The sequence below is a fragment of the Macaca mulatta genome, chromosome 19 (genome assembly GCF_049350105.2).
Source record: "Macaca mulatta isolate MMU2019108-1 chromosome 19, T2T-MMU8v2.0, whole genome shotgun sequence".
Taxonomy (NCBI): Eukaryota; Metazoa; Chordata; class Mammalia; order Primates; family Cercopithecidae; genus Macaca; species Macaca mulatta.
Genome location: NC_133424.1, coordinates 50,045,385 through 50,072,660, shown reverse-complemented (window position 1 = coordinate 50,072,660; position 27,276 = coordinate 50,045,385). Strand labels below are relative to the sequence as shown.

General features: G+C 48.3%; 1 protein-coding gene and 2 long non-coding RNA genes across 9 annotated transcripts in view; 1 reads left to right on the top strand and 2 right to left on the bottom strand.

The window, feature by feature from the left end:
• The window catches only part of LOC721961 (F-box protein 17), a 43,736-nt gene that overhangs the window by 4,929 nt on the left and 11,531 nt on the right, over positions 1-27,276 (top strand). The window contains exons 1-2 of one of the 7 annotated variants that reach the window (XM_028838945.2): positions 206-569; positions 986-1,268. The exons of 1 other annotated variant lie outside the window; for it this stretch is intronic. The gene's annotated coding sequence lies outside the window, so the exon portion shown is untranslated. Of the gene's footprint in view, positions 1-205; positions 570-912; positions 1,269-19,914; positions 20,031-25,156; positions 25,600-27,276 lie in introns of those variants that run through there. 5 more of the 7 variants (XM_028838946.2, XM_077982769.1, XM_077982767.1 and 2 more) reach the window with 5 other exon arrangements.
• On the bottom strand, positions 294-27,267 carry LOC144337488 (uncharacterized). The gene is made up of 2 exons (XR_013410673.1): positions 26,927-27,267; positions 294-2,005 (listed from the first exon to the last, which is right to left on the bottom strand). It is a non-coding gene; the product is annotated as an uncharacterized LOC144337488 (long non-coding RNA).
• On the bottom strand, positions 17,110-18,428 carry LOC144337485 (uncharacterized). Its single transcript, XR_013410670.1, has 2 exons — positions 17,987-18,428; positions 17,110-17,815 (listed from the first exon to the last, which is right to left on the bottom strand). It is a non-coding gene; the product is annotated as an uncharacterized LOC144337485 (long non-coding RNA).

Below are 27,276 nucleotides of genomic sequence, written 5' to 3'. Positions count from 1 at the left end.
CATCCGGAATGCAAAACGAACTAGGCCTACGCCTTTCACATAAGGAACTGCGTGTGGATCTGTGCTAAAAACTCTACCAATAATACAGTAATTTTACAACTCATGGCAGAAAATGCTTTCAAAGGCGGTTGGTACAAATAATAACAATAGTAGTCAAATTAGCGTTGGCTCTGAGCCCAGCACTGTGCTCCGCGCTGCACACGCAGACTCTCACGCCGTCCTCACGATGGCGCTGTGGGGCCTGGCTGAGGTTTCCAGGGGAAGGGTCCTTGGGGAATCCAGACTCTCTGGCTGTGTGACCCCTCCAAGCTAGCGACTTGGACTACGTGCAATAGACCAGATATCTCTGGACTTCAGTTTCTCAGGAGAGGCGTCCATGAGGAGGTCATGCATGTAAAGCATGTAGCACAGTGGCAGATACGAGCCAGTGGGTCTGCAGAATGATTTACCAGCGTGGGCAAGGCCTGGCTTCCAGAAAACTAGCTCTGGGGTGTCTGAGATCAGTCACCTTGAGGTCCCTGCTGCAATCTAGGGCCATCAGAAGGGACTGCAAAGGCCCAAGGGCAGAGGTAAAGGGAGAAAATGGGTGGTGGCCCCAGCCGGATTAATTCAGTTGTCTATAGCTGGTGGGGATGGGGAGGAAGGGGGAGTCCTAAGGTGGGAGGGTGCAGAAAGTGTGTGTGCTGAAGGGATTTAATTTAAGATCAGGCCCGGGCTGTGAGAATCTAGCCCTGGGAAGCAACGTAAATACAAGAAAATCCCTGTGACCAGGGACTTTGATCCAAGTGTTTCGAATCAGGCCCTGGGTCGGGATCACAGCTAAGCGGTTTACCAACCGTGGACCTGGGCAGGATCCCATACATGTGAGGGGTGGAGACGGCCGCAAGCAGGAGGCCAGAACCAGAAGGAAACGGAATTTGAATGGGGGTGGGGAGCTAGGACCAGTCCCTCCGCGGCAACTGGGCCTCCCGCTTGCCGCACGCAGCCCTCCCAGCTCCCCGGCCCGCCCTCGCTCCCGCCCGGCCCAGCCGCCGGAGGAGGGGCGGCCTCCCGCACCCGCCCGCGGGATCTCAGAGTCACCGCCCCCGGCGCCGGGCTGCAGCCGCCACGCCCCGGGAGAGGACCGACTGCCTAGACCGCGGGTCCCGGGGCTCCCTAGGCCACGCCGATCACGGGAGGCTCCCGACTGCCTCCCAGAGCAAAGGGAGGAAAGGAGCTTAGCCCTCCGCTGCAGCCTCCGAGCAGCCCGCCGGTGAGCGCCGGGACAGGTAGGGGACCCGGGTCGGGACCCAAACGTCAGTCCCATTCTCGCCCACAGCTTGGGCGCCCCGGGAAGGATTCCCGCGCCAGGGCCTACCCGGAGGGGCGGGTCCCTGAGAGTCCCATAACCCGCAGCGTCCCTTCCCCGGGCCCTCCCTCGGCCCGAGGCTCCTTTAAACCCAAAGTTATACAGATGCACGTTAGAAAGTCCCAAATCTGGAAGGGCTTTGCTTTGAACGTGGGTGTTCGAACGCCCAGGCCTCTCCACCCCTGGCGCGCGTCCGCGGAGGCTACCATCTAAAACCCCTGCCAAACGCTGCAAACCAACACGTGGGCGCAACAGCCCGGGGAAGGCCTGGCCGCTTTTTACCGTTGCTTGATTTTCTGTCTTCTGGCCGTCAGTCCCTTCGCAGAATCTGTGAATCAGAAGCCTCGGAGGGCGGTTTCTTGATTTAGCTACTTGGGCACATTATGTGTTTCGCTATGGCCCCAACTCTCAATTTAAATTTTGTTCTGCCAAGTTACTTTTGCAATGTTCAGCGGTATGTTCTAAAGCTCTGTATACTGTCTCTTCGACTTTAGACAGCGTCTATTTACTCCATATTTTGAAAGACAAATATTACGGGAGTCTAGTTGTAAAATAAATAATACTTCTTTAAAAATGTTCCAGTAATACACGACACTCAGACACGTAGGACAGGACAGAGCTTTGCATGGAAAACAACCCGCCTTTAAACAACAGCCTCTCCCTCACCACTGCCCCCAACCCCTGTCGGCCAGATACATTTTTTTGTAACTACATTGCTTTTCAAAAATGGCAAAAAGTAACTCGTGATCGCTGGTGCCTTGTTTTTAACGTTTTCCACCTTTTATTCCTTTGGTATCTATTTCCAAATCTTTAAAGCAGATGTTTGGATTGTCATTTCTTATTTCATCAACTTTTAGACGACGCGTCCATGGATCCCTTGCTAAAAATAGCAGACAACTTTAATCATCTCCATGGTTTTCCTCCTCCCTATATAATCACCTCCCTGTATAGTCAGGACATTACTTTTGGCTTCTCTATTGGCTACTTTTCTAACATAAAATATTTTTTTAACTTGAATTTATTGTTCCATTAAATATACCTAGTATCCGTTGACTCTCTCTTTTTTTTTTTTTTTTTTTTTTTTTTGAGACGGAGTCTCGCTCTGTCCCCGGGCTGGAGTGCAGTGGCCGGATCTCAGCTCACTGCAAGCTCCGCCTTCCGGGTTTACGCCATTCTCCTGCCTCAGCCTCCCGAGTAGCTGGGACTACAGGCGCCGCCAGCGCGCCCGGCTAGTTTTTTGTATTTTTTAGTAGAGACGGGGTTTCACCGTGTTAGCCAGGATGGTCTCGATCTCCTGACCTCGTGATCCACCCGTCTCGGCCTCCCAAAGTGCTGGGATTACAGGCTTGAGCCACCGCGCCCGGCCATGACTCTCTTTTTGTAAGTCTTGGCTAAGGAACTTCTTTCTAAAAAATACATTTTTAGGCCGGGTGCCGGCGCGGTGGCTCACGCCTGTAATCCCAGCACTTTGGGAGGCCGAGGCCGGGACATCACCTGAGGTCAGGAGTTAAAGACTAGTTAAAGACTAGCCTGGCCAAGATGAAACCCCATCTCTACTAAAAGTTCAAAAATTAGCCTGGCATGGTGGTGGGTGCCTGTAATCCCAGCTACTCAGGAGGCTGAGGAAGGAGAATCGCTTGAACCCTGGAGGTGGAGGTTGCAGTGAGCCAAGATTGCGCCATTTGCACTCCAGCCTGGGTGATAAGAGCGAGACTGTCTCAAAAAATATATATACACACACACACACACACACACACACACACACATATATGTATTTGAGACCCCATCTCAGTCAAATCAAATCAAATCAAATCCAAACTGTGTTGCCCAGGCTGGAGTCCCGTGTCTTAATCATGGCTCACTGCAGCCTCGACCTCCTGGGCTCAAGAGATCCTCCCACCTCAGCCTCCTGAGTAACTGGGGCTACAGGTACATGCCCCCAAACCCCACTACTTTGTGTATTTTTTGTGGATACGGTTTTGCCATGTTACCCAGGCTGGTCTCGAACTCCTGGGCTCAAGCCATCCACTCATCTTGGCCATCAAAAGTCCTGGGATTACACGTGTGAGCCACCGGCACCCAGACAAAAAGATAAATTTTTAAAATAACATTTTTGTATTTATGTAAATATTAATTTCTTCAATTCCAATCAAGTTCTACATATGGCTTACAAATCAGATAGAAAAGCTTGCCTTAATTTTTTTCTATAATAAAAGTAATGGAATCTCTTTTAGAAAAATGGAAAACGAAGTGTTTTAGATTAAAAGAGATGAAACCTGCCACCCCCAATGGTGTTTGAGCCCCCATGGGGATCTTGTTAGGAGGAAGCAGCCACAGAAGACCTGCTAGAGACAGTAGGGGAAATTGTTCACGGAGTGGGTGTTGACGGCAGAATGGATTTTTTTTTTTTTTTTTTTTTTTGAGGCGGAGTCTTGCTCTGTCGCCCAGGCTGGAGTGCAGTGGCGCAATCTCGGCTTACTGCAAGCTCCGTCTCCCGGGTTCATGCCATTCTCCTGCCTCAGCCTCCCATGTAGCTGGGACTACAGGCGCCCACCACTGCACCTGGCTAATTTTTTGTATTTTTTAGTAGAGACGGGGTTTCACCGTGTTAGCCAGGATGGTCTCGATCTCCTGACCTTGTGATCTGCCCATCTCGGCCTCCAAAAGTGCTGGGATTACAGGCGTGAGCCACCGCGCCTGGCCTCAGAATGGATTTTTGAGACGGAATCTCATTCTGTCACCCAGGCTAGAGTGCAGTGGCACAATCTCGGCTCACTGCAACCTCCACCTCCTGGGTGCAAGCGATTCTCCTGCCTCAGCCTCCTGAGTAGCTGGGATTACAGGCATGTGCCACCACGCCCAGCTAATTTTTTTTGTAATTTTAGTAGAGATGGGGTTTCACCATATTGGTCAGCCTGGTCTCGAACTCCTGACCTCATGATCCACCAGCCTTGGCCTCCCAAAGTGCTGGAATTACAAGCGTGAGCCACCACACCTGGCCAGGTTGCCCTTAATCTTAAGAGATTCATTAGGAAGTACTGAAGAGTAGTTCATCAAGGCCGCCAGGTGCGGTGACTTACGCCTGTAATCCCAGCACTTTGGGAGGCCGAGGAGTTCGAGACCAGCCTGGCCAACAGAGTGAAACCCTGCCTCTACAAAAATAAAAATTTAGCAGGGCATGATGGCAGGTACCTGTAATCCCAGCTACTCCGGAGGCTAAGGCGGGAGAATCGCTTGAACCCGGGAGGTGGAGGTTGCAGTGAGCCAAGATCACACCATTACACACCAGCCTGGGTGACAAGAGTGAAACACTGTCCAAAAAAAAAGAGAGGCAAAATGTGGAGCGTATAGCAATGTTCATTTGATTACTCTTTCAACTTGTCTGTATAATGAAATTTCTTTTTTTTTGTTTTTTTTTTTGAGACGGAGTCTTGCTCTGTCGCCCAGGCTGGAGTGCAGTGGCCGGATCTCAGCTCACTGCAAGCTCCGCCTCCCAGGTTTACGCCGTTCTCCTGCCTCAGCCTCCCGAGTAGCTGGGACTATAGGCGCCCGCCACCATGCCCGGCTAGTTTTTTTTGTATATTTTTGGTAGAGACAGGGTTTCACCGTGTTAGCCAGGATGGTCTTGATCTCCTGACCTCATGATCTGCCCGTCTCGGCCTCCCAAAGTGCTGAGATTACAGGCTTGAGCCACCGCGCCTGGCTATAATGAAATTTCATAGTAAAAATTGAGAGAAAATAAAGTAAGATGATTTTGAAACAAAGAAAGAGACAGAAGACATGTATACAGTAGCACAGACTATGGAGTCCTGTATACCCCCCAGCAGGTTTTTTTTTTTCTTTGAAATGGGGTCTCACTCTGTCGCCCAGGCTGCAGTGCAGTGGCACAATCACAGTTCACTGCAGCCTTGACCTCCTGGGTTCAAGCAATTCTCCTGCCTCAGCCTCCTGAGTAACTGGGATTACAGGTGTGCACCACCACACCTGGCAAATTTTTGTATTTTTAGTGGAGATGGGGTTTCACTATGTTGGCCAGGCTGGTCTCGAACTCCTGACCTCAGGTGATCCACCTGCCTTGGCCTCCCAAAGTGCTGGGGATAACAAGAGTGAGTGAGCCACTGTGCCTGGCTCAGTTTTTTTGTTTTTTGTTTTTTTTTCTTTTTTTCTATTATTCTTTTCCCTTGGTCCCACCTTACAAAACCCACCATTCTCTTACTACCCAGTGGGGGTCTCAGTCTGTTTTGTAGAATGGAGGCTGCCCCATTCAGGAATCTTGAATAAAAACCCATTAGATCTATAACTAAATTTGTTGTAATTTTGTCTTTTGACGTGGCTCTGTTGCTTCTTTGCTGGGTGACCTTGGGCATGTTGCTTTCATCCTCCAAGCCTCAGTTTCCCCATGTGCCTACTTCATGGGGTGGTTTGAGGCTTCTGTGAGGTTTTGTAAAGCAATTCCCACATGCCTAGAGCAAAATAAGTGCTCAGTTAACAGTAGCTGTTAGTATTTTGTGAAGGTATTTCCTTAACTATTATAGCCTGTTCACCTATGACTGACACTGTTAACTGCTGCAGCTGAGCCCTTTCTTTCTCTTTTCTTCTTTTTGTTTTTTAATTGAGACAGGGTTTCATTCTCACCCAGACTGGAGTGCAGTGGCACAGCCTTGGCTCACTGCAACCTCAACTTCCTGGGCTCAAGTGATCCTCCCACCTCAGCCTCCCGAGTAGCTGGGACCACAAGCGCACACCACCATGCCTGGCTAATTGTTAAATTTTGTTTGTAGAGACAGGAGTCTCACTATGTTACCCAGGCTGGTCTCAAACTCTTGGGCTCAAACCATCCTCCTGCCTTGGCCTCCCAAAGTGCTGGGATTACAGGCATGAGCCACCGCACCCAGTCACCACTCATTTTTCTAGGGATAGATTTGGAACTTTGTATTTTGTTTTTCCTTTTGCAAATTCATCGAACAATCGTGCCAGAGGTTCAGTTTTTGTCCTACTGTGTTTCGCCTTGTTTTTTCCTAAGCACGTCTGTCCTTATCCCACATTCTTCTAGTCTCTGATGGGAGCATATGGAGGTGCCCACGTGAACTCCTCCAATCCCATAGCTGGGCATTTGCTGCTAATCATAGTAACTCTTCACAGTGGCAGCAAACATTTGTCGAGGGCCAGGCCCTGATCTCATGAAATTTCCCTATAACTGTGAGGGGCAGGGATTATTAGAGGTCCATCATCTCTGATCCAAAACTCTTGGGCCACATGCATTTGGGAATCTAGACTTTGATTTTTTTTTAAATTTTTTTTTTGAAGACAGACTCTCCTTTGTCACCCAGGCTGGAGTGAAGTAGTACAATCTTGGCTGACTGCCACCTCCACCTCCTGGATTCAAGCCATTCTCCTGCCTCAGCCTCCCAAGTAGCTGTGATTATAGGTACACACCACCACGCCCAGCTAATTTTCATATTTTAGTAGAGACGGGGTTTCACTATGTTGACCAGGCTGGTCTCGAACTCCTGACCAAGTGATCTGCCTGCCTCAGCCTCCCAAAGTGCTGGGATTATAAGCGTGAGCCACCATGCCCAGCCTAGACTTTGAATAGTAAGCAAGTCGTACAGAGCCTATTTGGTATGTTACGTAAGTCCCCTAGTAGGGCTGAGGAGCATTTGTGTAATCAAACACTAATAGGCCTTCAGTGAAATGCACGTTCATTCTCAGGGGAGTAACTAAAGACTATACAAAACCTCATGACAGCTTGAGTCAGCTCCTGCCACCAAATGGGTCGGGGAAAAACTTTTGGTTTTCTGAGCTTTTATTTTTTTTTTTATTTTTTATTTTTTTTGAGACGGAGTCTCGCTCTGTCGCCCAGACTGGAGTGCAGTGGCGCGATCTCGGCTCACTGCAAGCTCCGCCTCCCGGGTTCACGCCATTCTCCTGCCTCAGCCTCCGGAGTAGCTGGGACTACAGGCGCCCGCCACCACGCCCGGCTAATTTCTTTTTGTATTTTTAGTAGAGACGGGGTTTCACCGTGTTCGCCAGGATGGTCTCGATCTCCTGACCTCGTGATCCGCCCGCCTCGGCCTCCCAAAGTGCTGGGATTACAGGCTTGAGCCACCGCGCCCGGCCTTTCTGAGCTTTTAAACATGTAGATTGTGGATGACAGATGTGGACCTGCATATTTCCCATCTTGCAGAGGGGACATTCTCACACACAAAGAAAGGACCAGGCGTGGCGGCTCATGCCTATAATCCCAGCACTTTGGGAGGCTGAGGTGGGCAGATCATTTGAGGTCAGGAGTTCAAGACCAGCCTGGCCAACATGGTGAAACCCCATCTCTACTAAAAATACAAAAATTAGCCAGGCGTGGTGGTGTGTGCCTGTGGTCCCAGCTCCAGAGGAGGCTGAGGCAGGAGGATCGATTTAGTCCAGGAGTTGGAGGCTGCAGCGAGCTATGATTGCACCCATGTACTCCAGCCTGGGCAACACAGTGAGACCCTATCTCAAAAAAATTTTTTTTTTTTTTTTACTTTTGATAACCATTCATGTTCTGGGTACTTGTGGCTTAGTCCTTATTTTGTATTTGTATTATTTATAATACTTGTATTTGTGCTATTTGTATTATTGTGCTATATAGTAGTCCATCTTATCTTATTAATGACTTATTTGTATGTGCTACAGTGGACGGGCATCTGGGACTTTTTCAGTCTGAAGCTGTTAGGAACAAGACCGCCATGAATATTCTTGTATGTGTTTTCTGGCTCTGGGGTGGAGTTGCTGGGCCGTGGGGCAGGCACATTTTCATTTTTACTTCAGATGTCCAATGGGCCAGGCACAGTGGCTCATGCCTGTAATCCCAGCACTTCGGGAGGCCAAGGTAGGCGGATCACTTGAGCTCAGGAGTTTGAGAGCAGCCTGGCCAATATGGTGAAACCCTGTCTCTACTAAAAATACAAAAATTAGCCGGGCGTGGTGGCAGGCGCCTGTAATCCCAGCTACTTGGGAGTCTGAGGCACAAGAATCACTTGAACCCAGAAGGCAGAGGTTGCAGTGAGTTGAGATCGTGCCACTGCACTCCAGCCTGGGCGATAGAGTGAGACTCAGTCTCAAAAAAAAAAAAAAAGTGGCCGGGCGCGGTGGCTCAAGCCTGTAATCCCAGCACTTTGGGAGGCCGAGACGGGCGGATCACGAGGTCAGGAGATCGAGACCATCCTGGCTAACACAATGAAACCCCGTCTCCACTAAAAATACAAAAAAAAAAAAATTAGCCGGGCGTGGTGGCGGCGCCTGTAGTCCCAGCTACTTGGGAGGCTGAGGCAGGAGAATGGCGGGAACCCGGGAGGCGGAGCTTGCAGTGAGCCGAGATCGCGCCACTGCACTCCAGCCTGGGAGACAGAGCGAGACTCCGCCTCAAAAAAAAAAAAAAAAAAAAAAAAAAAAAAGTACAGCGGTTTCCAAGGTGATTCCAAATGGATTCCACCAGGAATGTATGGGAGTTCTCTTTGATAGTATTTTTAGTGAATTGCAGTAACATTGCACTGTTTCGTTTGCTCATTTTCTTTTCTTTTCTTTTCTTTCTTTTTTTTTTTTGGAGACGGTATCTCACTCTGTCACCCAGGCTGGAATGCAGTGGCGGGATCTCGGCTCACTGTAGCCTTGACTTCTGGGCTCAAGCAATCCTCCCACCTCAGCCTCTCAAATAACTGGGACTACACACACATGCGCCATGCCCTGCTAATTTTTTTGTAGAGATGGGGGTCTCGCTATGTTGTCCAGGCTGGTCTTGAACTCACAGACTCAAAGGATCATCCCGCCTCAGCACTAAATCCCAAAGTGCTGGGATTACAGGCGTGAGCCATCACACCCAGCTGTACATTTGCTTTTACATTGTTAAGGGGGAAACATCTACATTCTGTTCTGTTTCCATATTTAAGCCCTACATGCTTTAACTGCAAAGTTTGCCGTGTTTTTTTAAATCAGCTTTTTTGAGGTGTAATTTACACACCGAAAACTTCAGCCCTGTTAAAGTGGACAACTTCGTGGTTTTTAGTGACTTTGTTACAGAGTTGTGCAACCATCACCACTGTGACAAAGCATTTTCATCAGCCCCAAAATATCCCTTGTGCCTATTTGTAGTCACTCTGTTCCCAGCCTAGCCCAGGGCAACTACTAATCTACTTTATGATCAAATAGATTTGTCTTTTCTGGTCATTTCATAGAAGCACATTATATAATATGTGGCCTTTTGCGTCTGGCCTCTTTCATGTAGCATATTGCTTTGGGGTTTATTCATGCTATAGCGTGTTTATTCTTTTATATTGCTTAACAATATTCTATTTTGTGGATATGGCACATTTATCCATTCATCAGCTGATAGACATTTGAAGTATTTCCAAATGTATAATGCTGCTATGAACATTAGCATACAAGAGTTTGCATGGAGGTAGGAGGTATGTTTTCATTTCTCTTGGGTAATCTAGTTGTAGAATTGCTGGGTCTGGTCTCATGTAAGTTTATGTTTAACTTTTTTTTAATTTTTTTTTATTTATTTATTTATTTATTTTTTAGAGACAGGGTCTTATTCTGTCTCCCAAGCCGAAGTGTGGTGGCGCATTCGTAGCTCACTGTAGCCCAGAACTCCTGGACTCAGGCGATCCTCCTACCTTGACCTCCCAAAGTGCTGAGATTACAGACATGAGCCACTGCACCCAGCCGTGTTCAACTTTTTCTTTTTTTTTTGGAGACAGAGTCTTGCTCTGTTGCCCAGGTTAGAGTGCAGCGGTGCAGTCTTGGCTCACTGCAACCTCCACCTCCCAAGTTAAAGTGATTCTCCTGCCTCAGCCTCCCGAGTATCTGGGATTACAGGCGCCCACCACCATGCCCGGCTAATTTTTGTGTTTTTAGTAGAGACAGGATTTTACCATGTTGGCCAGGCTGGTCTTGAACTCCTGACCTCAGGTGATCCACTTGCCTCAGCCTCTCAAAGTGCTGGGATTACAGGCGTAAGCCACTGTGCGCAGCCTTTTGTCCATTTTTTAACTGGTTTATCTCATTGAATTTTATGAGTGCTTTATATATTCTGTACACAAGCGCTTTATCAGATCTATAATGTGCAAGTACAAAAGTTTTAACTTATGATAATGTCTAATTTATCCATTTTTTCTTTTATGAATCATAGTTTTTGGTGTTGGATCTAAAAAATCTCTGCTTAACGCAAGATCATGAGATGTTCTCCTGTTTTCTTCTCAAAGTTTTATAGTTTTAACTCTTAAATTTAGATGTATGATTAATTTTGAGTTGATTCTGGTATGAGGTAATGGTCTAAATTCATCTTTTTGCGTATAGATTTCCAGTTGTTCCAGCACCATTTTGTTGAAAAGAGTCCTTTTCCCAAGAAAACCCATAGGTAAATCCAATGTAAAGAGAATGCCCCTAGCCTCCAGGTCAAAAGGATTCCTTTTTTGTGAACTTTATCAAATAGCTGTAACACGGATACAGTTTTATGTTTTTCCTAGAGTTTCTCATAGCTTTAATTTTTCCCTTTTGAAAGAAGTGTTTTTCTGTTAGTAACTCATCCAATCCTTTTCTTTGAATTTCTTTTTCTTCTTGTAGACATTCTTCCTTTTATAGTATCCTGTTCTTACTCTGTTTAGAACATCTTTGCAAATCTAAGTGTTCCCAGGACTAGCTACATAATTTGCACGGCCGATTGCAAAATGAAAAGGCAAGGCCACTTGTTCAGAAATAATTAAGAATGTTGAGGCCAGGCTCAGTGGCTGAGGCCTGTAATCCTAGCACTTTGGGAGGCTGAGACGGGAGAATCATTTGAGGCCAGGAGTTGGAGACCAACCTGGGCAACATAGTGAGACCCCGTCTCCACACACACATACACACAAAATTTTTTTTTTTTTTTTTTTTTTTTTTTTGAGACTGAGTCTGGCTCTGTCGCCCAGGCTGGAGTGCAGTGGCCAGATCTCAGCTCACTGCAAGCTCTGCCTCCCGGGTTTACGCCATTCTCCTGCCTCAGCCTCCCGAGTAGCTGGGACCACAGGCGCCCGCCACCTCGCCCGGCTAGTTTTTTGTATTTTTTAGTAGAGATGGGGTTTCACGGTGTTAGCCAGGATGGTCTCGATCTCCTGACCTCGTGATCCGCCCGTCTGCCTCCCAAAGTGCTGGGATTACAGGCTTGAGCCACCGCGCCCGGCCACAAAATTTTAATTTAAAAGAATGTTGGCCAGGTGTGGTGGCTCACACCTGTAATCCCAGCACTTTGGGAAGCTGAGGTGGGTGGATCACCTGGGGTCAGGAGTTCGAGACCAGCCTGACCAACATGGTGAAACCCCGTCTCAACTAAAAATACAAAAATTAGCCAGGCCTGGTAGCGCGCTCCGGTAGTCCCAGCTACTCGGAAGGCTGAGACAGGAGAATCGCTTGAACCCAGAAGTGGAGGTTACAGTGAGCCAAGATCATGCCACTGCACTCCTACCTGGGTGACAGAGTAAGACTCCATCTCAAAAAATAAATAAATAAATAAATAAATAAATAAATAAATAAATAAATAAAAATAAAAAGAATGTTGAGGCTGGGAGCCACAGTTCATGCCTGTAATTCCAGCACTTTGAGAGGCTGAGGCAGGCAGATTGCCTGAAGTCAGGAGTTCAAGACCAGCCTGGCCAACATAGTGAAATCCCGTCTCTACTAAAAATACAAAAATTGGCCAGGAATGGTGGCTCATACCTGTAATCCAAGCGCTTTGGGAGGCCAAGGCGGGTGGATCACCTGAGGTCAGGAGTTTGAGACCAGCCTGGTCAACATGGCAAAACCTTATCTCTACTAAAAATGCAAAAACTAGCCTGGCTTGGTGGTTCATGCCTATAATCCCAGCTACTCAGGAGGCTGAGACTGGAGAATCACTTGAACCCAGGAGGTGGAGGTTGCAGTGAGCCGAGATCACGCCATTGCACTCCAGCCTGGGCAACAAGAGCGAAACTCCATCTCAAAAAAAAATAAAAATAAATAAAAATGAAAACACAAAAATTAGCCAGGTGTGGTGGTGGGCACCTGTAGTCCCAGTTACTCAGGAGGCTGAGGCAGGAGAATCACTTGAACACGGGAGGCGGAGGTTGCAGTGAGCTGAGATTGTGCCACTGCACTTCAGCCTGGGAGACAGAGCAAGACTCCATCTCAAAAAACAAAAAAAGAAAAAGAATGTCGAGATGGCCACAGTGGAGCACTGAAAAGAGGGTGGGCCACATGTGAACGCACAGGTTGCATGCCCATGAAGCCAGCCCTGGCTGGCTTCCTCCATGTTCTTTTGGTCTTGTGAATTGTCTCTGTTTCCTCTGGGGTCAGTTCACTTTCCTTCTGCTTGTTTACTTTAATGTTTCTCTTTCAGGCTGCTAGTTCTTTTTTATTTTATTTTATTTTATTTTTTTTTGAGATGGAGTCTCGCTCCGTCACCCAGGTTGGAGTGCAGTGGCGCGATCTTGGCTCACTGCAAGCTCCGCCTCCCGGGTTCCCGCCATTCTCCTGCCTCAGCCTCCCGAGTAGCAGGGACTACAGGCGCCCGCCACCTCGCCCGGCTAGTTTTTTGTATTTTTTAGTAGAGACGGGGTTTCACTATGTTAGCCAGGATGGTCTCGATCTCCTGACCTCGTGATCCGCCCGTCTCGGCCTCCCAAAGGCTGCTAGTTCTTTTAAACATCTGATGGTCCTTGCTATCCCGTCACTTTTTCAAACAAGAGGCTGGATGACTGATTGTGGTTTTTTGTTTGCTTGTTTTTAAGTCAGTGGTATGAGATTTGGGGCTGTTATAAATACACTCGTTTCCCACTGGCCTCTTGGTCAAGTTGAATGGATGACTGTGAACTCTGTGTTCTGTAGGCAGCACTTGTTCATGTTAGCAGGGAGGAAAACAGTCTTTGTGCTCAGAGCTCACTCCCAGATGCCAGATGGGGAGGGCTTTACTCAGTAACACCAGCAGCTTCCCAGGGGCTGCATGCAATTTTTTTTTCTTTTCTTTTTTTCTTTGAAATGGGTTCTCACTCTGTCACCCAGGCTGGAGCACAGTGGTGTGATCACAGTTCACTACAGCCTCTACCTCCAGAGTTCAAGCGATCCTCCCACCTCAGCTTCCCAAGTAGCTGGGACTACAGGTGCTTGCAACCATGTCTGGTTAATTTTATATTTTGTAGAGATGGAGGTCTTGCTGTGTTGCCCAGGCTGGTCTGGAACTCCTGGCCTCAAGCAATCCCCCTGCCTCATTCTCCCAAAATGTTGGGATTACAGGCATGAGCCACCGTCCCTGGCCAAAAGAGTTAAAAATTAATAAGGGACAGGAGGCTGAGGCAGAAGAATTGCTTGAACCTGGGAGGCGGAGGTTGCAGTGAGCCGAGATCATGCCGCTGCACTTCAGCCTGAGTGACAGAGTGAGACTCCGTCTCAAACAAACAAACAAAAAAATTAATAAGGGAATTGGGTAGAGGAAAGCATACTGAAGGAATGAAAAGGAAACCATTCTGTGTAAACTTTTTAAAAGATTGATAGTACCAATACCAGGTGCTGGCAACTGCAATGCATACAGAATTTTTGGGAATGCAGATGGTACAGTCATGCTGGAACTGCGGGCATTTTCTTGTAACGTTAAATATACACCTGCCATGTGATCCAAAAATTCTACTCCTAAGTATCTACTCAAGAGCAATGAAAACGGCTGGGCGCGATGACTCATGCCTGTAATCCCAGCACTTTGGGAGGCCACGGCAGGCAGATCACTTAAGGTCAGGTGTTCAAGACCAGCCTGGCCAACATGGTGAAACCCCGTCTCCTACTAAAAATACAAAAACTAGCCAGGCGTGATGGCGCACACCTGTAATCCCAGCTACTTGGGAGGCTGAGGCAGGAGAATCGCTTGAACCCGGGAGGCAGAGGTTGCAGTGAGCCAAGATCGCGAGACTGCACTCCAGCCTCGCCTGGGCAACAGAGTGAGAGTCTGTCTCAAAAAAATAAATAAATAAGGCTAGGTGTGGTGCCTCACGCTTGTAATCCTAGAACTTTGGGAGGCTGAGGTGGGCGGATTGCCTGAGCTCAGGAGTTTGAGACCAGCCTGGGCAACACAGTGAAACCCCATCTCTACTAAAATACAAAAAATTGGCCATGCATGGCAGCATGTGCCTGTAATCCCAGCTACTTGGGAGGCTGAGGCAGGAGAACTGGCTTGAACTCAGGAGGCGGATGTTGCAGTGAGCCGAGATTGCACCACTGCACGACTCTGTCTCCAAAAAAAAAAAAAAAAAAAAGCAATGAAAACATATGTCCACACAAACACTTCAAACACTTGTACATGAATATTCATAGCAGCTTTATTCATAATACCCCTAAGCTGGAAACAACCCAAATGTCCATCATACTGAGTGGATAAACAGGTTGTGGATTATGCATTCAGTGGACCATTACTCAGCAACAAAAAGGAATAGACTACTGGTTGATACACAACAAGTGGATGGGCCAGGTGCAGTGGCTCATGCCTGTAATCCCAGCAATTTGGGAAACCAAGCTGCGAAGATTGCTGAGCCCAGGAGTTCAAGGCTAGCCTGGGCAACATAGCAAGACCCTGTCTCAAAATAAATTAAAAATTAGCCAGGCATGGTGGGGTGCACCTGTGGTCCCAGCTACTCTGGAGGCTGAGATGGGAGGATTGCTTGAGCCTGGGAGGTCATGGCGGCAGTGAGCTATGATGGCGCCACTGCCCTGTAGCCTGGGCAACAGAGTGAGACCCTGCCTCAAAAAAATACATATATGTACGAATGAATCACATTATGTTATGTTGCATTATGTTAAAGGAGAGGACAAATAACCCTAAGCCATGCCTACAACTCAAAGAATGTTACAGGCATGAGCCACTGCGCCTGGCCCAGATGCCTTCTTCACAAGGAGACACATATTGTGTGTATCAGAATCCAACCAGGAGACAAACCACACAGTAATTTGAACAGCGATTGTTTAATATACAGAATTGTTAACTATAATAGGGGATTAGAGTAAGAGGAACTGGTTACTAAGAAATAAAGAGAATACTAACAAATGTAGAAATAGGCCGGGCACAGTGGCTCACACCTGTAATCCCAGCACTTTGGGAGGCTGAGGTGGGTGGATCACGAGGTCAAGAGATCGAGACCATCCCGGCCAACATGGTGAAACCCCATCTCTACTGAAAATACAAAAACATTGGCTGGGCGTGGCGGTGGGCGCCTGTAGTTCCAGCTACTCAGGAGGCTGAGGCAGGAGAATCGCTTGAACCCAGGAGGCAGAGGTTGTGGTGAGCCGAGATCGTGCCACTGCAGTCTAGCCTGGGTGACAGAGAGAGACTCCATCTCAAAAAAAAAAAAAAAAAAGAAAAAAGAAATAGCAGATACAAGGAGCAGCCACTCCTCCTAAGTCTAAGAGAGCCCCAGGCTGTGACCCCGACCTTGCTGGAGTGAGTAGGTTTGCCATGGCTCACCGAAGGACAAAGGATCCCTGTGGTGCGGCACCAGTAGAATACGGCAGAAATCCATCCAGTAAGATGGTGGGGAAAGCAGCTGACAGGGAAGTGTCTCAGCTGAGGTGGGTGCTGCTGACTGCCATATTTCAGGAGTCATGTGCCAGAGAAACTTCCTGACACTACAGAAACCGCACGCATGTAGGAGTCAGAGGCTGGAGAAGCGTGCTCGCTGAGGGAGTAACTGCGCTGCAAGAGCCAAGTCTGGAAACTGGAAGCCAAACCCTTTCCTCCTACGTCTCTCCAGCGCCCTCTACTGAAAAAAATGTAGCATCATGTCAGTCAGCAAAGGAAGAAGATTTAAAGGGCCAAACTCCAATTTTTTTTATTTATTTTTTATTTTATTGTATTTTTTTTTTTTCATTTTTTTTTTGAGACGGAGTTCCGCTCTTATCCAGGCTGGAGTGCAGGCGTGAGCCACCGTTCCCGGCGCTTTTTTTTTTCTTTTTAACAGCGTCCCTGGGTGGGTTAGAACCAAACTCCAGTTTCGCAGCTTAGAACAATGAGGTCATAGATTGATAGCCGACACACTATATGATTCCATTTACGTGAAATTATAGAAAAGAAAAATTTAATTTATAGTAACAGAAAGCAGCCAGGCGAGGTGCCTCACACCTGTAATCCCAGCAGGTTTGGGAGGCCGAGGCAGGCGGATCAATTGAGCTCAGGAGTTCAAGACCAGCCTGGCCAACACGGTGAAACCCTGTCTCTACTAAAAATACAGAAATTAGCCGGGCGTGGTAGTGCGTGCCTGTAATCCCAGCTACTCCGGAGGCTGAAGTAGAAAAATCTCTTGAACCTGGGAGGCGGAGGTTGCAGTGAGCCAAAATCGCACCACTGCACTCCAGCCTGGACGACAGAGCAATACTCTAAAAAACCAAAAACAAAAACGAAAAAATAAATAAATAAAAACAGAATAGTAGTTGCCGTTGGGTGGGAGTGGGGAGGTTGGCTGGGAAGGGATAAACCTTTTGGGGCAATAGAAATGTTCCATATCGGCTGGGGGCGGTGGCTCACACCTGTAATCCCAGCATTTTGGGAAACCGAGTTGGGTGGATCACCTGAGGTCAGGAGTTCGAGACCAGCCTGGCCAACGTGGTGAAACCCTGTCTCTACTAAAGATACAAAGCTTAACCAGGCGTGGTGATGCACACCTGTAATCCCAGCTACTCAGGAGGCTGATGCAGGAGAATCCCTTGAACCTGGGAGGCAGAGGTTACAGTGAGCTGAGATCGTGCCACTGCACTGCAGCCTAGGTGACAGAGCAAGACTCTGTCTCAAAAAAAAAAAAAAAAAAGATATTATTTGGTTTCTTTCTGAAAGTAGCTGGACAGGCCAGGTGAAAATAGAAAGCAATGTCTAAGGAGCGCCAGCTATGCAGGTCTCCTCACTTCAGCTGCCAGACTAGGATGGAAGAAACCTCAGATGACCCAGCCCCATCCATCTGATGGCAAAGGCACAAGTTCCCTAAGTGAGGACCACATAGCTGATCCCAGTCCCCAGAGCCATAAAAAAAAAGAAGAAGAATGGATTATTATAAATATACTCTGGCAAAAGTATACTCTGGACAAACCAAAAACAAACTGGTATCATGATTCACAGAGGTATTTTTTGTGCAGAATTTTCCAGTCAGTATAAAAAGGTCTCGGCCTCAAAAAAACTATACAATTTGAGAATCTGCTGAGGAAATACTTATAAGCTAACGCTTAATCATTTTCACAGATTCTTCTATTTTAAACTAGTCACATCTTTCGTTTGATGACTTTGAGCAAAGTTTTTGGACATCTTTTTGTTCCTTTCCATGGACTACCATATCTGTTTTTCTTGTTTTCATCATTTTTTGCAAAAGTTGAGGGTTTTGGGTATGTGTTCTGTTTTGGTGATGGTGGTGGTGTTTTGTTTTTGTTTTTGGAGACAGTCTCACTCTGTCACCCAGGCTGGAATGCAGTAGTGCAATCATAGCTCACTGTACCCTCGAACTCCTGGCCACAAGTAATCCTCTCACCTCAGCCTCCCTAGTATCTGGGACTACAAGTGCACACCACCAGGTCCAGCTAATTTTTTAATGTTTATTTTTTGTAGAGATGGGGTTTCACTATGTTGCCCACGCTGGTCTCGAACCCCTGGGTTCAAGCCATCCTCCCACCTCAGCCTCCCAAAGTGCTGGGATGACACACGTGAGCCATGGTACCCAGCCCATTTTTAGCAAACCTTTTATAGAAAGTGCACAAATTGGCCGGGCGCGGTGGCTCAAGCCTGTAATCCCAGCACTTTGGGAGGCCGAGATGGGCGGATCACAAGGTCAGGAGATCGAGACCATCCTGGTTAACACGGTGAAACTCCGTCTCTACTAAAAAATACAAAAAACTAGCCGGGCGAGGTGGCAGGCGCCTGTAGTCCCAGCTACTCGGGAGGCTGAGCCAGGAGAATGGCATAAACCCGGGAGGCGGAGCTTGCAGTGAGCTGAGATCTGGCCACTGCACTCCAGCCTGAGCAACAGAGCTAGACTCCGTCTCAAAAAAAAAAAAAAAAGAAAAAAGAAAGTGCACAAATTGCACAGCCTAATGAATCCCAGCACTTTGGGAGGCCGAGGGGGGCGAATCACAAGGTCAGGAGTTCAAGACCAGCCTGGCCAACATGGTGAAATCCCGTCTCTACTGAAAAAATAATAATAATAATACAAAACTTAGCCAGGCATGGTGGCATGCGCCTGTAATCCCAGCTACTCAGGAGGCTGAGGCAGGACAATTGCTTGAACCCAGGAGGCAGAGATTGCAGTGGGCCGAGATTGGGCCACTGCACTCCAGCCTGGGCAACAGAGGAAGACTCCATCTCAGAAAAGAAAGAAAGAAAGACAGTCAAGCAGAGGCTGCATACTCTTTTATGATCCAGCCTCAGAAATCCCTAGCAGGCCTGGCACAGTGGCTCATACCTGTAATCCCAGCACTTTGGGAGGCCAAGGCGACAGGATCACTTGAGCCCAGGAGGAGACCAGCCTGAGCAACATAGGGAGACCCCTCATTTCTAGAAAAAAAAATATATACATATATATATATAAAACACACTTAGCTGGGCATGGTGGCATGTGTCTGCAGTCCCATCTACTCAGGAGGCTGAGTTAGGAGGATCGCTTGAGCCCAGGAGTTCGAGGCTTCAGTGAGCCATAATCACACCACTACACTCCAATCAGGCGACAGAGTGAGACTTTGTCTCTTAAAGAGAGAGACAGAGAGAGAATGAAATCCACTTCTGCAGTGCTCTGAAAGTTGAGGCAGTTGCAAAGGCCCGCACATGCCCAGGGGAGCAATGTGGACCCCACAGCTTCATGAGCAGTGGTGAACTTAAAGAGCATGTCAGATAGGAAATGTTATCATAGCCACTTTTGAAAAATACAGTCTGCCATAGCATCCTGGGTCTCTTTGGGTAGCTGAATACCAGTAGCATTCCCTGGTCACTCTGACAGCCAGTAACTTTCCTTCAAATACACACTCTCCCAAAAACCCTGGAAGCAGGCAGTACCAGGCCCTACTTGTCCTATTATGACCCAGCCAGTAGTTGGCATTCAACCTTGCAGTGGGTACTTTTCAACCTTTCCCAAAAAACAAAACAAAACAAAACAAAACAAAAATCCTCCAGAAGCCCCTCTCAGGCTTATTCTCCAAAATAAACCTGTCTTTGACTGTTGAGCCACTTTTTGTGTTTCTTTCCTCTTTCCTTTTTTTTTTTTTTTTTTTTTGAGACAGTTTCACTGTTGCCCAACCTAGAGTGCAGTGGCTTACCACAACTTCTACCTGCTGGGTTCAGGCAATTCTCTCACCAGCCTCCCAAGTAGCTGGGACTATAGGAGCATACCACCACACCTGACTAATTTTGTATTTTTAGTAGAGATGGGGCTTCACCATGATGGCCAGGCTGGTCTCGAACTCTTGACCTCAGGTGATCCGACCGCCTTGGTCTCCCAAAGTTCTGAGATTGTAGGCATAAGCCATCCTGCCCAGCCACAAACTTTTTTTTTTTTTTTTTTTTTTTGAGACAGGGTCTCATTCTATCACCTGGGCTGGAATATAGTGGCCCCTTCACGACTCACCACAGCCTCAACCTCCCAGGCTCAGTGATCCTTCCCCCTCAGCTCCCAAGTAGCTGGGACTACAGGTACATGACACTATGCCTGACTAACTTTTTTGTATTTTTTTTTGTAGAGATGGGGTTTCGCCAGGTTGCCCAGGCTGGTCTTGGACTCCTAGGCTCAAGCGATCCTCCTGCCTCAGCCTCCCAAAGTGCTGGGATTACAGGTGTGAGCCACCACACCAGGGCCCCACACAAGCATTTAATATGGTTCGTGTGGTATAGATGAGGGCTCATTCAGTATGTTTCTTGAACATCTCTGCTCCTTGGTGAAGTCTGGCTGTCTTTGTTGGGCGAGGGGTCCACCCCCAGCCCCAGAGATCCTCCTTTTGCCAGTGGGAACACACTCCTAAGAAGAGTGGGAACCAAGAACTCCTCCTAAGAAGAACTCCAGGGAACTAAACTCTGGTGAGCATCACATCCATGCCAGGCAGGCTGGTAGACTTGTTTATAAACCTCAGGGAATTATTTATTTATTTTTGAGACAGAGTCGCTCTGTCACCCAGGCTGAAGTGCAGTGAGTGGTGTGATCTCAGCTCGCTGCAACCTCTGCCTCCTGGGTTCAAGCACCGGGCCTCAGTGAACTATTAATGCAACTCAGAACTACCTGGAGAAAAGCACAGCTTGGTCTTTGTCAAGTCTGTCTCCACAACTTCATTCTTTCTGCAGTAGGAATAAAGATGATGTCGGGGCTGGGCATGGTGGCTCACACCTGTGAAAATTAATATTAATATTTTAAAAATTAATATGAGGCCGGGCGCGGTGGCTCACGCCTGTAATCCCAGCACTTTGGGAGGCCGAGGCGGGCGGATCACAAGGTCAGGAGATCGAGACCACGGTGAAACCCCATCTCTACTAAAAATACAGAAAATTAGCCGGGCGCGGTTGTGGGCGCCTGTAGTCCCAGCTACTCGGGAGGCTGAGGCAGGAGAATGGTGAACCCGGGAGGCGGAGCTTGCAGTGAGCCAAGATCACGCCACTGCACTCCAGCCTGGGCGACAGAGCGAGACTCCGTCTAAAAAAAAAAAAAAAAAAATTAATATGAAATACTAAATTATGCTAGTTGCCATGATTATGACACATCATTTTTAAAAAGAGACAGCAACTATTTTATTTTATTTATTTATGTATTTATTTATTTATTCATTTTGAGGCAGAGTCTCGCTTTGTTGCCCAGGCTGGAGTGCAGTGGCACAATCTTGGCTCACTGCAACCTCTGCCTCCCGGGTTCAAGTGATTCTGCTGCCTCAGCCTCCTGAGTAGCTGGGATTACAGGCTCCCACCACCACGCCCGGCTAATTTTTGTGTTTTTAGTAGAGACAGGTTTCGCCTTGTTGGCCAGGCTGGTTTTGAACTCCTGACCTCAAATGATCCACCTACCTCCGCCTCCCAAAATGTTGGGATTACAGGCATGAGCCACCGCGCCTGGCTGACACAACTATTTTAGCTGTGACATTTTGATTTAGTGGCATTTATTGGCCCTTATTAAGCCACTGTGCTGAGCATTTAAGCTGGATCAGCTCGTGAATTCCATCATCTTGTTTAATGGGCAAAACTCTCCTTTGAGCGTGCCCTTTTTAAGAGGCTTTAATGATCTAATGCTTGTTATCTGCATGTGCCCAATAAGTGCTCAATTCATGTCAACTGTTGTCATTTTTAAACAAATTAAGGTTTTATTTTAAAAAAAGAAATAAGCCTGTGTCAGGAAAGTAGTCCATGAATGTAGCAAATATTCCTGACATCATTTTTTTGAGACAGAGTCTCCCTCTGTCACCCAGGCTGGGGTGCAGAGGCGCGATCTCAGCTCACTGCAACCTCCACCTCCTGGGTTTAAGTGATTCTTCTGCATCAGCCTCCCGAGTAGCTGGGATTATAAGCACCCACCATACCCTGCTAATTTTTGTCTTTTTTGTAGAGATGGGGTTTCGCCATGTTGCCTGGGCTCCTGACCTCAATTGATCCGCTAACCTAAGCCTCCCAAAGTGCTGGGATTACAGGTGTGAGCCACCACGCCTGGACTAATATTAAATTAATATCACTCTTATTTAGGAGCCTGCAGGGGCTTTTCCTAAGTGCTTTAAAATACTCATTTCATCCTCACTACAGCCCTATGATGGAGGCACTGTTAGCCCCATTTTCAGAAAGGGAAACTGAGGTATAAAGAGATTAAGTGACTTGCCATTGCTTATATAATTTATAGCAAGAAGTGGCGCTGGAGCCGGGCACAGTGGCTCACACCTATAATCCCAGCACTTTGGGAGGCCAAGGCAGCAGGATCCTTGGAGCCCAAGAGTTCAAAACCAGCCTCAGCAACATGGTGAAACCCTGTCTCTACTAACAACACAAAAATTAGCAAGGCCTGGTGGCATGCACCTGTAGTCCCAGCTAATCGGGAGGCTGAGGCACAAGAATCACTTGAACCTCGGAGCCGGAGGTTGTAGTGAGCTGAGACTGTGCCACTGCACTCCAGTCTGGGTGACAGAGGGAGACTCTGTCTCAAAAAAATAAGAAAAAAAAAAGAGGCCGGGCGCGGTGGCTCACGCCTGTAATCCCAGCACTTTGGGAGGCCGAGGCGGGCGGATCACAAGGTCAGGAGATCGAGACCACGGTGAAACCCCGTCTCTACTAAAAATACAAAAAAAAAATTAGCCGGGCGCAGTTGTGGGCGCCTGTAGTCCCAGCTACTCGGGAGGCTGAGGCAGGAGAATGGCGTGAACCCGGGAGGCGGAGCTTGCAGTGAGCCGAGATCGCGCCACTGCACTCCAGCCTGGGCGACAGAGCGAGACTCCGTCTCAAAAAAAAAAAAAAAAGAAAAAGAAAAGGTTTTAGGAAGAATGGAAGCAGAAAATACTGGGTAGATTGCTTTTTTGAGAAGTTTTACCACAAAGAGAAACAAAGACGCTGGATGCGGTGACTCATGCCTCTAATCCCAGCAGTTTGGGAGGCTGAGGTGGGAGGATCACTTGAGCCTAGGAGGTCAAGGCTGCAGTGAGCCGTGATCACACCACTGCACTCGCACCTGAGTGAAGAAGCAAGTGCTGTCTCAAAAAATTAAAAATAACACATTCTCAGGCCAGGCGCAGTGGCTCACGCTTGTAATCCCAGCACCTTGGGAGGCTGAGTTGGGCGGATCACCTGAGGTCAGGAGTTTGAGAACCACCTGTCCAACATGGTGATGTCTCTACTAAAAATATAAAAATTAGCCAGATGTGGTGGTGGGTGCCTGTAATCCCAGCAACTCGGGAGGCTGAGGCAGGAGAATTGCTTAAACCCAGAAGGTGGAGGTTGCAGTGAGCCAAGATCACGCCATTGCACTCCAGCCTGGGCAACAAGAGTGAAACTCTGTCTCAAAACAAAACAAAACAAAAAAACACATTCTCAGCCCGGCGTAGTGGCTCACACCTGTAATCCTAGCACTTTGGGAGGCTGAGGCGGGTGGATTACCTGAGTTCAGGAATTCGAGACCAGGCTGGCCAACATGGTGAAACCCCGTCTCTACTAAAAATACAAAAATTAGCCAGGCGTGGTGGCAGGCGCCTATAATCCCAGCTACTTGGGAGGCTAAGGCAGGAGAATCTCTTGAACCCAGGAGGTAGAGGTTGCAGTGAGCTGAGATCGCGCCACTGCACTCCATCCTGGGTGACAGAGCGAGACTCCGTCTCAAAAAAGTAAATAAATAAAAAAGAACACATTCTCTGCACACACCCTTGCCCCCTTTGGCTTCTTCCTGCATGAGACCCCGGTTAAATCCAGCCTTCCTCTCCACTGTGCCTGCGCCCACACAGCTCAAGTGGGCTAAAAAACACAGCCCCCTGGCCAGGCTAACTTCAAGTCTGTGAACTTGACCCTCAGGCAGACTCCAATGCTGCCTGGCAGCCATATGACATTTCTCTGATCCCCTCCTTCCTCCTCTCTTCTAGACAACTAATTCATACCTTTTCACTTCTCCCCTAATACTTTCCAACACCTCCTCCCCTAATCCTTTCCAACACCTCCTCCCCCCGCTTCACTCTCCCTTGGCTTCTTATTTTGCAGAGAAAATGCAAGAGATGAAAAGTGAACTTCCACAGCCGCCCCTGCCTCTACCACCTACCTGCACCATGCCCACACCCGTTTTCCTGCTGTGACTGTCCCATCACCTGCTCCCACCTTCCCACCCACTTCCAGCCACGGTCCCTGGTTCTCACCTCTCTCTGCTGCTCATTCAGTTTCCCCCAATGCACTGGATCTCCTGTCAGCCCACACAGCATCCTGTCTCCCATCTCAAAACAAACCCTCTCATTTTTTTTTTTTTTTGCTTGTTTGTTTTTGTTTTTGTTTTTGTTTTGTTTTGTTTTGAGATAGAGTCTCACTCTGCTACCCAGGCTGGAGTGCAATGGCGCGATCTCAGCTCACTGCAACCTCTACCTCCTGGGTTCAAGCAGTTCTCCTGCCTCAGCCTCCTGAGTAGCTGGGATTACAGGCATGTGCCACCACACCCAGCTAATGTTTGTATTTTTAGTAGAGATGGGGTTTCACCATGTTAGCCAGGCTGGTCTCAAACTCCTGACCTCAAGTGATCTGCCCACCTTGGCCTCCCAAAGTACTGGGATTGCAGGTATGAGCCACCTCGCCCAGCCCAAACCCTCTCTCGACCTCACCTCCCCTTCTAGCAACAGCCCCACTTTTTTTGCTATTCTTTTCATTTTATTTTATTTAGAGACAGGGTCTCACTTTGTTGCCCAGGCTGGAGTACAGCGGTATAATCATAGCTCTCTGCAGCCTCCAACTCCTGGGCTCAAGCGATTGTCCCACCTTAACCTCTGGAGTAGCTGGGACTACAGGTGTGCACCACCACACCTGGCTAATTTTTTTAATTTTTTGTGCAGATGGAGTCTCGCTCTGTTGCCCAGGCTGATCTCAAACTCCTGGCCTCAAGCAGTCCTCCCACCTTGCCTTCCCAAAGTGCTGGGATTACAGGCATGAGCCAGCATGCCAGATCAAGAATGTTTTTAATGATTAACCATGGAATTTAAGCTGGCTAAGGAAGAAATGAGGGCATGGGAGGTGAGGGGGAGTGAAAAATGTAAAGGACAAAGGATGAGAGATCACAGTGGGTTGGAAGGATCATGCGAGTTGGGCACTGGAGGGAATGAGGTGGAAAGAGAAAGTGATGGGTGGAGAGTGAGTGTGTGAAATTGAGGTTCTGAAGAGGCTGCTGTTATTGGACAAGGCTTGGGTGTGACCATGAGAGGGAGAGGTTGGGGAAGGATAAAGCCACTAGAGGGAGGTCAGGGAACAGAGAGGTTGGGACTGCGGAAGAACTATCTATCTGGTTATGGAAATCACTAAGAATGATGCTAAGAGCAGCGGGAGCAACCGTGAGCCCAGAGCTAAAATTAGGGAGAAGACAGGAGTCATGATCTGGGTCAGCAGATGACGCAGGAGACAGGGTAGTGATGAGATTCATCGCCGGGGGTTTTGGGGAGGGTGGAGGGAGAATGGTCAGGAAGCAGCTCCCAGGAGCACAAAGACCTCCCCACTTGGAAGGCCCACAAGAGAGCTGGGTTCCAGTTAGAGCAAGAAGATAGTAGGAATGTTCAGAGAAGTAACTGAGGCAAGAAGAGATTTTGCTGAAGATGGGTCATGGGTTCCAAAGGTTACAGTAGTTGGAACACATTGGGGTATGGGGTGGAAATGGTTTCTTCCACAGTGGGTTTCCTTGTGGGTCTGTAACCCAACCCAGGTTTGGAGGCTTGACACTCGAAAGCCAAACTCAGGCCAGGCATGCTGGCTCATGCCTGAAATCCCAGCATTTTGGGAGGCTGAGACAGGTGGATCACTTGAGGTCAGGGGTTCGAGACCAGCTGGCCAACATGGTGAAATCCCATCTCTATACAGAAATTACTGGCTCAGTGTGGTGGCACACACCTGTAATTCCAGCTACTTGGGAGGCTGAGGCAGGAGAATCGCTTGAACCCGGGAGGTGGAGGTCACAGTGAGCTGAGATCGTGCCACTGCACTCCAGCCTGGGCAACAGAGTAAGACTCAGTTTTAGAAAAGAAAGCCGGCCGGGCGTGGTGCCTCACGCCTCTAACCCCAGCACTTTGGGAGGCCAAGGCAGGCAATCACAAGGTCAGGAGATCGAGACCACAGTGAAACCCTGTCTCCGCTAAAAATACAAAAAATTAGCTGGGCGCGGTGGTGGGCACCTGTAGTCCCAGCTACTCAGGAGGCTGAGGCAGGAGAATGGCGTGAACCCGGGAGGCAGAGCTTGCAGTGAGCCCAGATCGTGCCACTGCACTCCAGCCTGGGCGACAGAGCAAGACTCCGTCTCAAAAAAACAGAAAAGAAAAGAAAGCCAAGCTCAGGCCGGGCGCGGTGGCTCATGCCTACAATCCCAGCACTTTGGAAGGCCGAGGTGGGTGGATCACCTGAGGTCCAGAGTTCGAGACCAGCCTGGCCAACATGGTGAAACTGTCTCTCCTAAAGATACAAAAATTAGCCAGGTGTGGTGGCGCATTCCTGTAGTCTCAGCTACTCGGGAGGCTGAGGCAGGAGAACCACTTGAACCTGGGAGACAGAGGTTGCAGTGAGCCAAGACGGGCCACTGCACTCCAGCCTGGGTGACAGAGTGAGACTCTGCCTCAAAAAAAAAAAAAAAACAGGCCGGGCGCGGTGGCTCAAGCCTGTAATCCCAGCACTTTGGGAGGCCGAGACGGGTGGATCACGAGGTCAGGAGATCGAGACCATCCTGGCTAACACCGTGAAACCCCGTCTCTACTAAAAAAAATACAAAAAAACTAGCCGGGCGAGGTGGCGGGCGCCTGTAGTCCCAGCTACTCCGGAGGCTGAGGCAAGAGAATGGCATAAACCCGGGAGGCGGAGCTTGCAGTGAGCTGAGATCCGGCCACTGTACTCCAGCCCGGGCTACAGAGCAAGACTCCGTCTCAAAAAAAAAAAAAAAACCAAACTCAAGAGAGACGACAGCTGGTGGGAGGAAAAGCAAGTTTATTTGGAGAGCCAGCAAACTGAGAACACAGTGGACTATCATCCTAAAGTACCATCTTAAATCAGGACAATTTTTTTTTTTTTTTTAAGGGCAGAGGGAAGAGAAGAGCATTGTGATTAAGAGGTGACCAACAGGCCAGGCACAGTGGCTCATACCAATCCCAGTACTTTGGGAGGCTGAGGCAGGAGGATCACTTGAGCCCAGGAGTTCAAGACCAGCCAGGGCAATGCAGTGAGACCCCATTTCTACAAAAATATATATAAAATAAAAAACTAGCTGGGC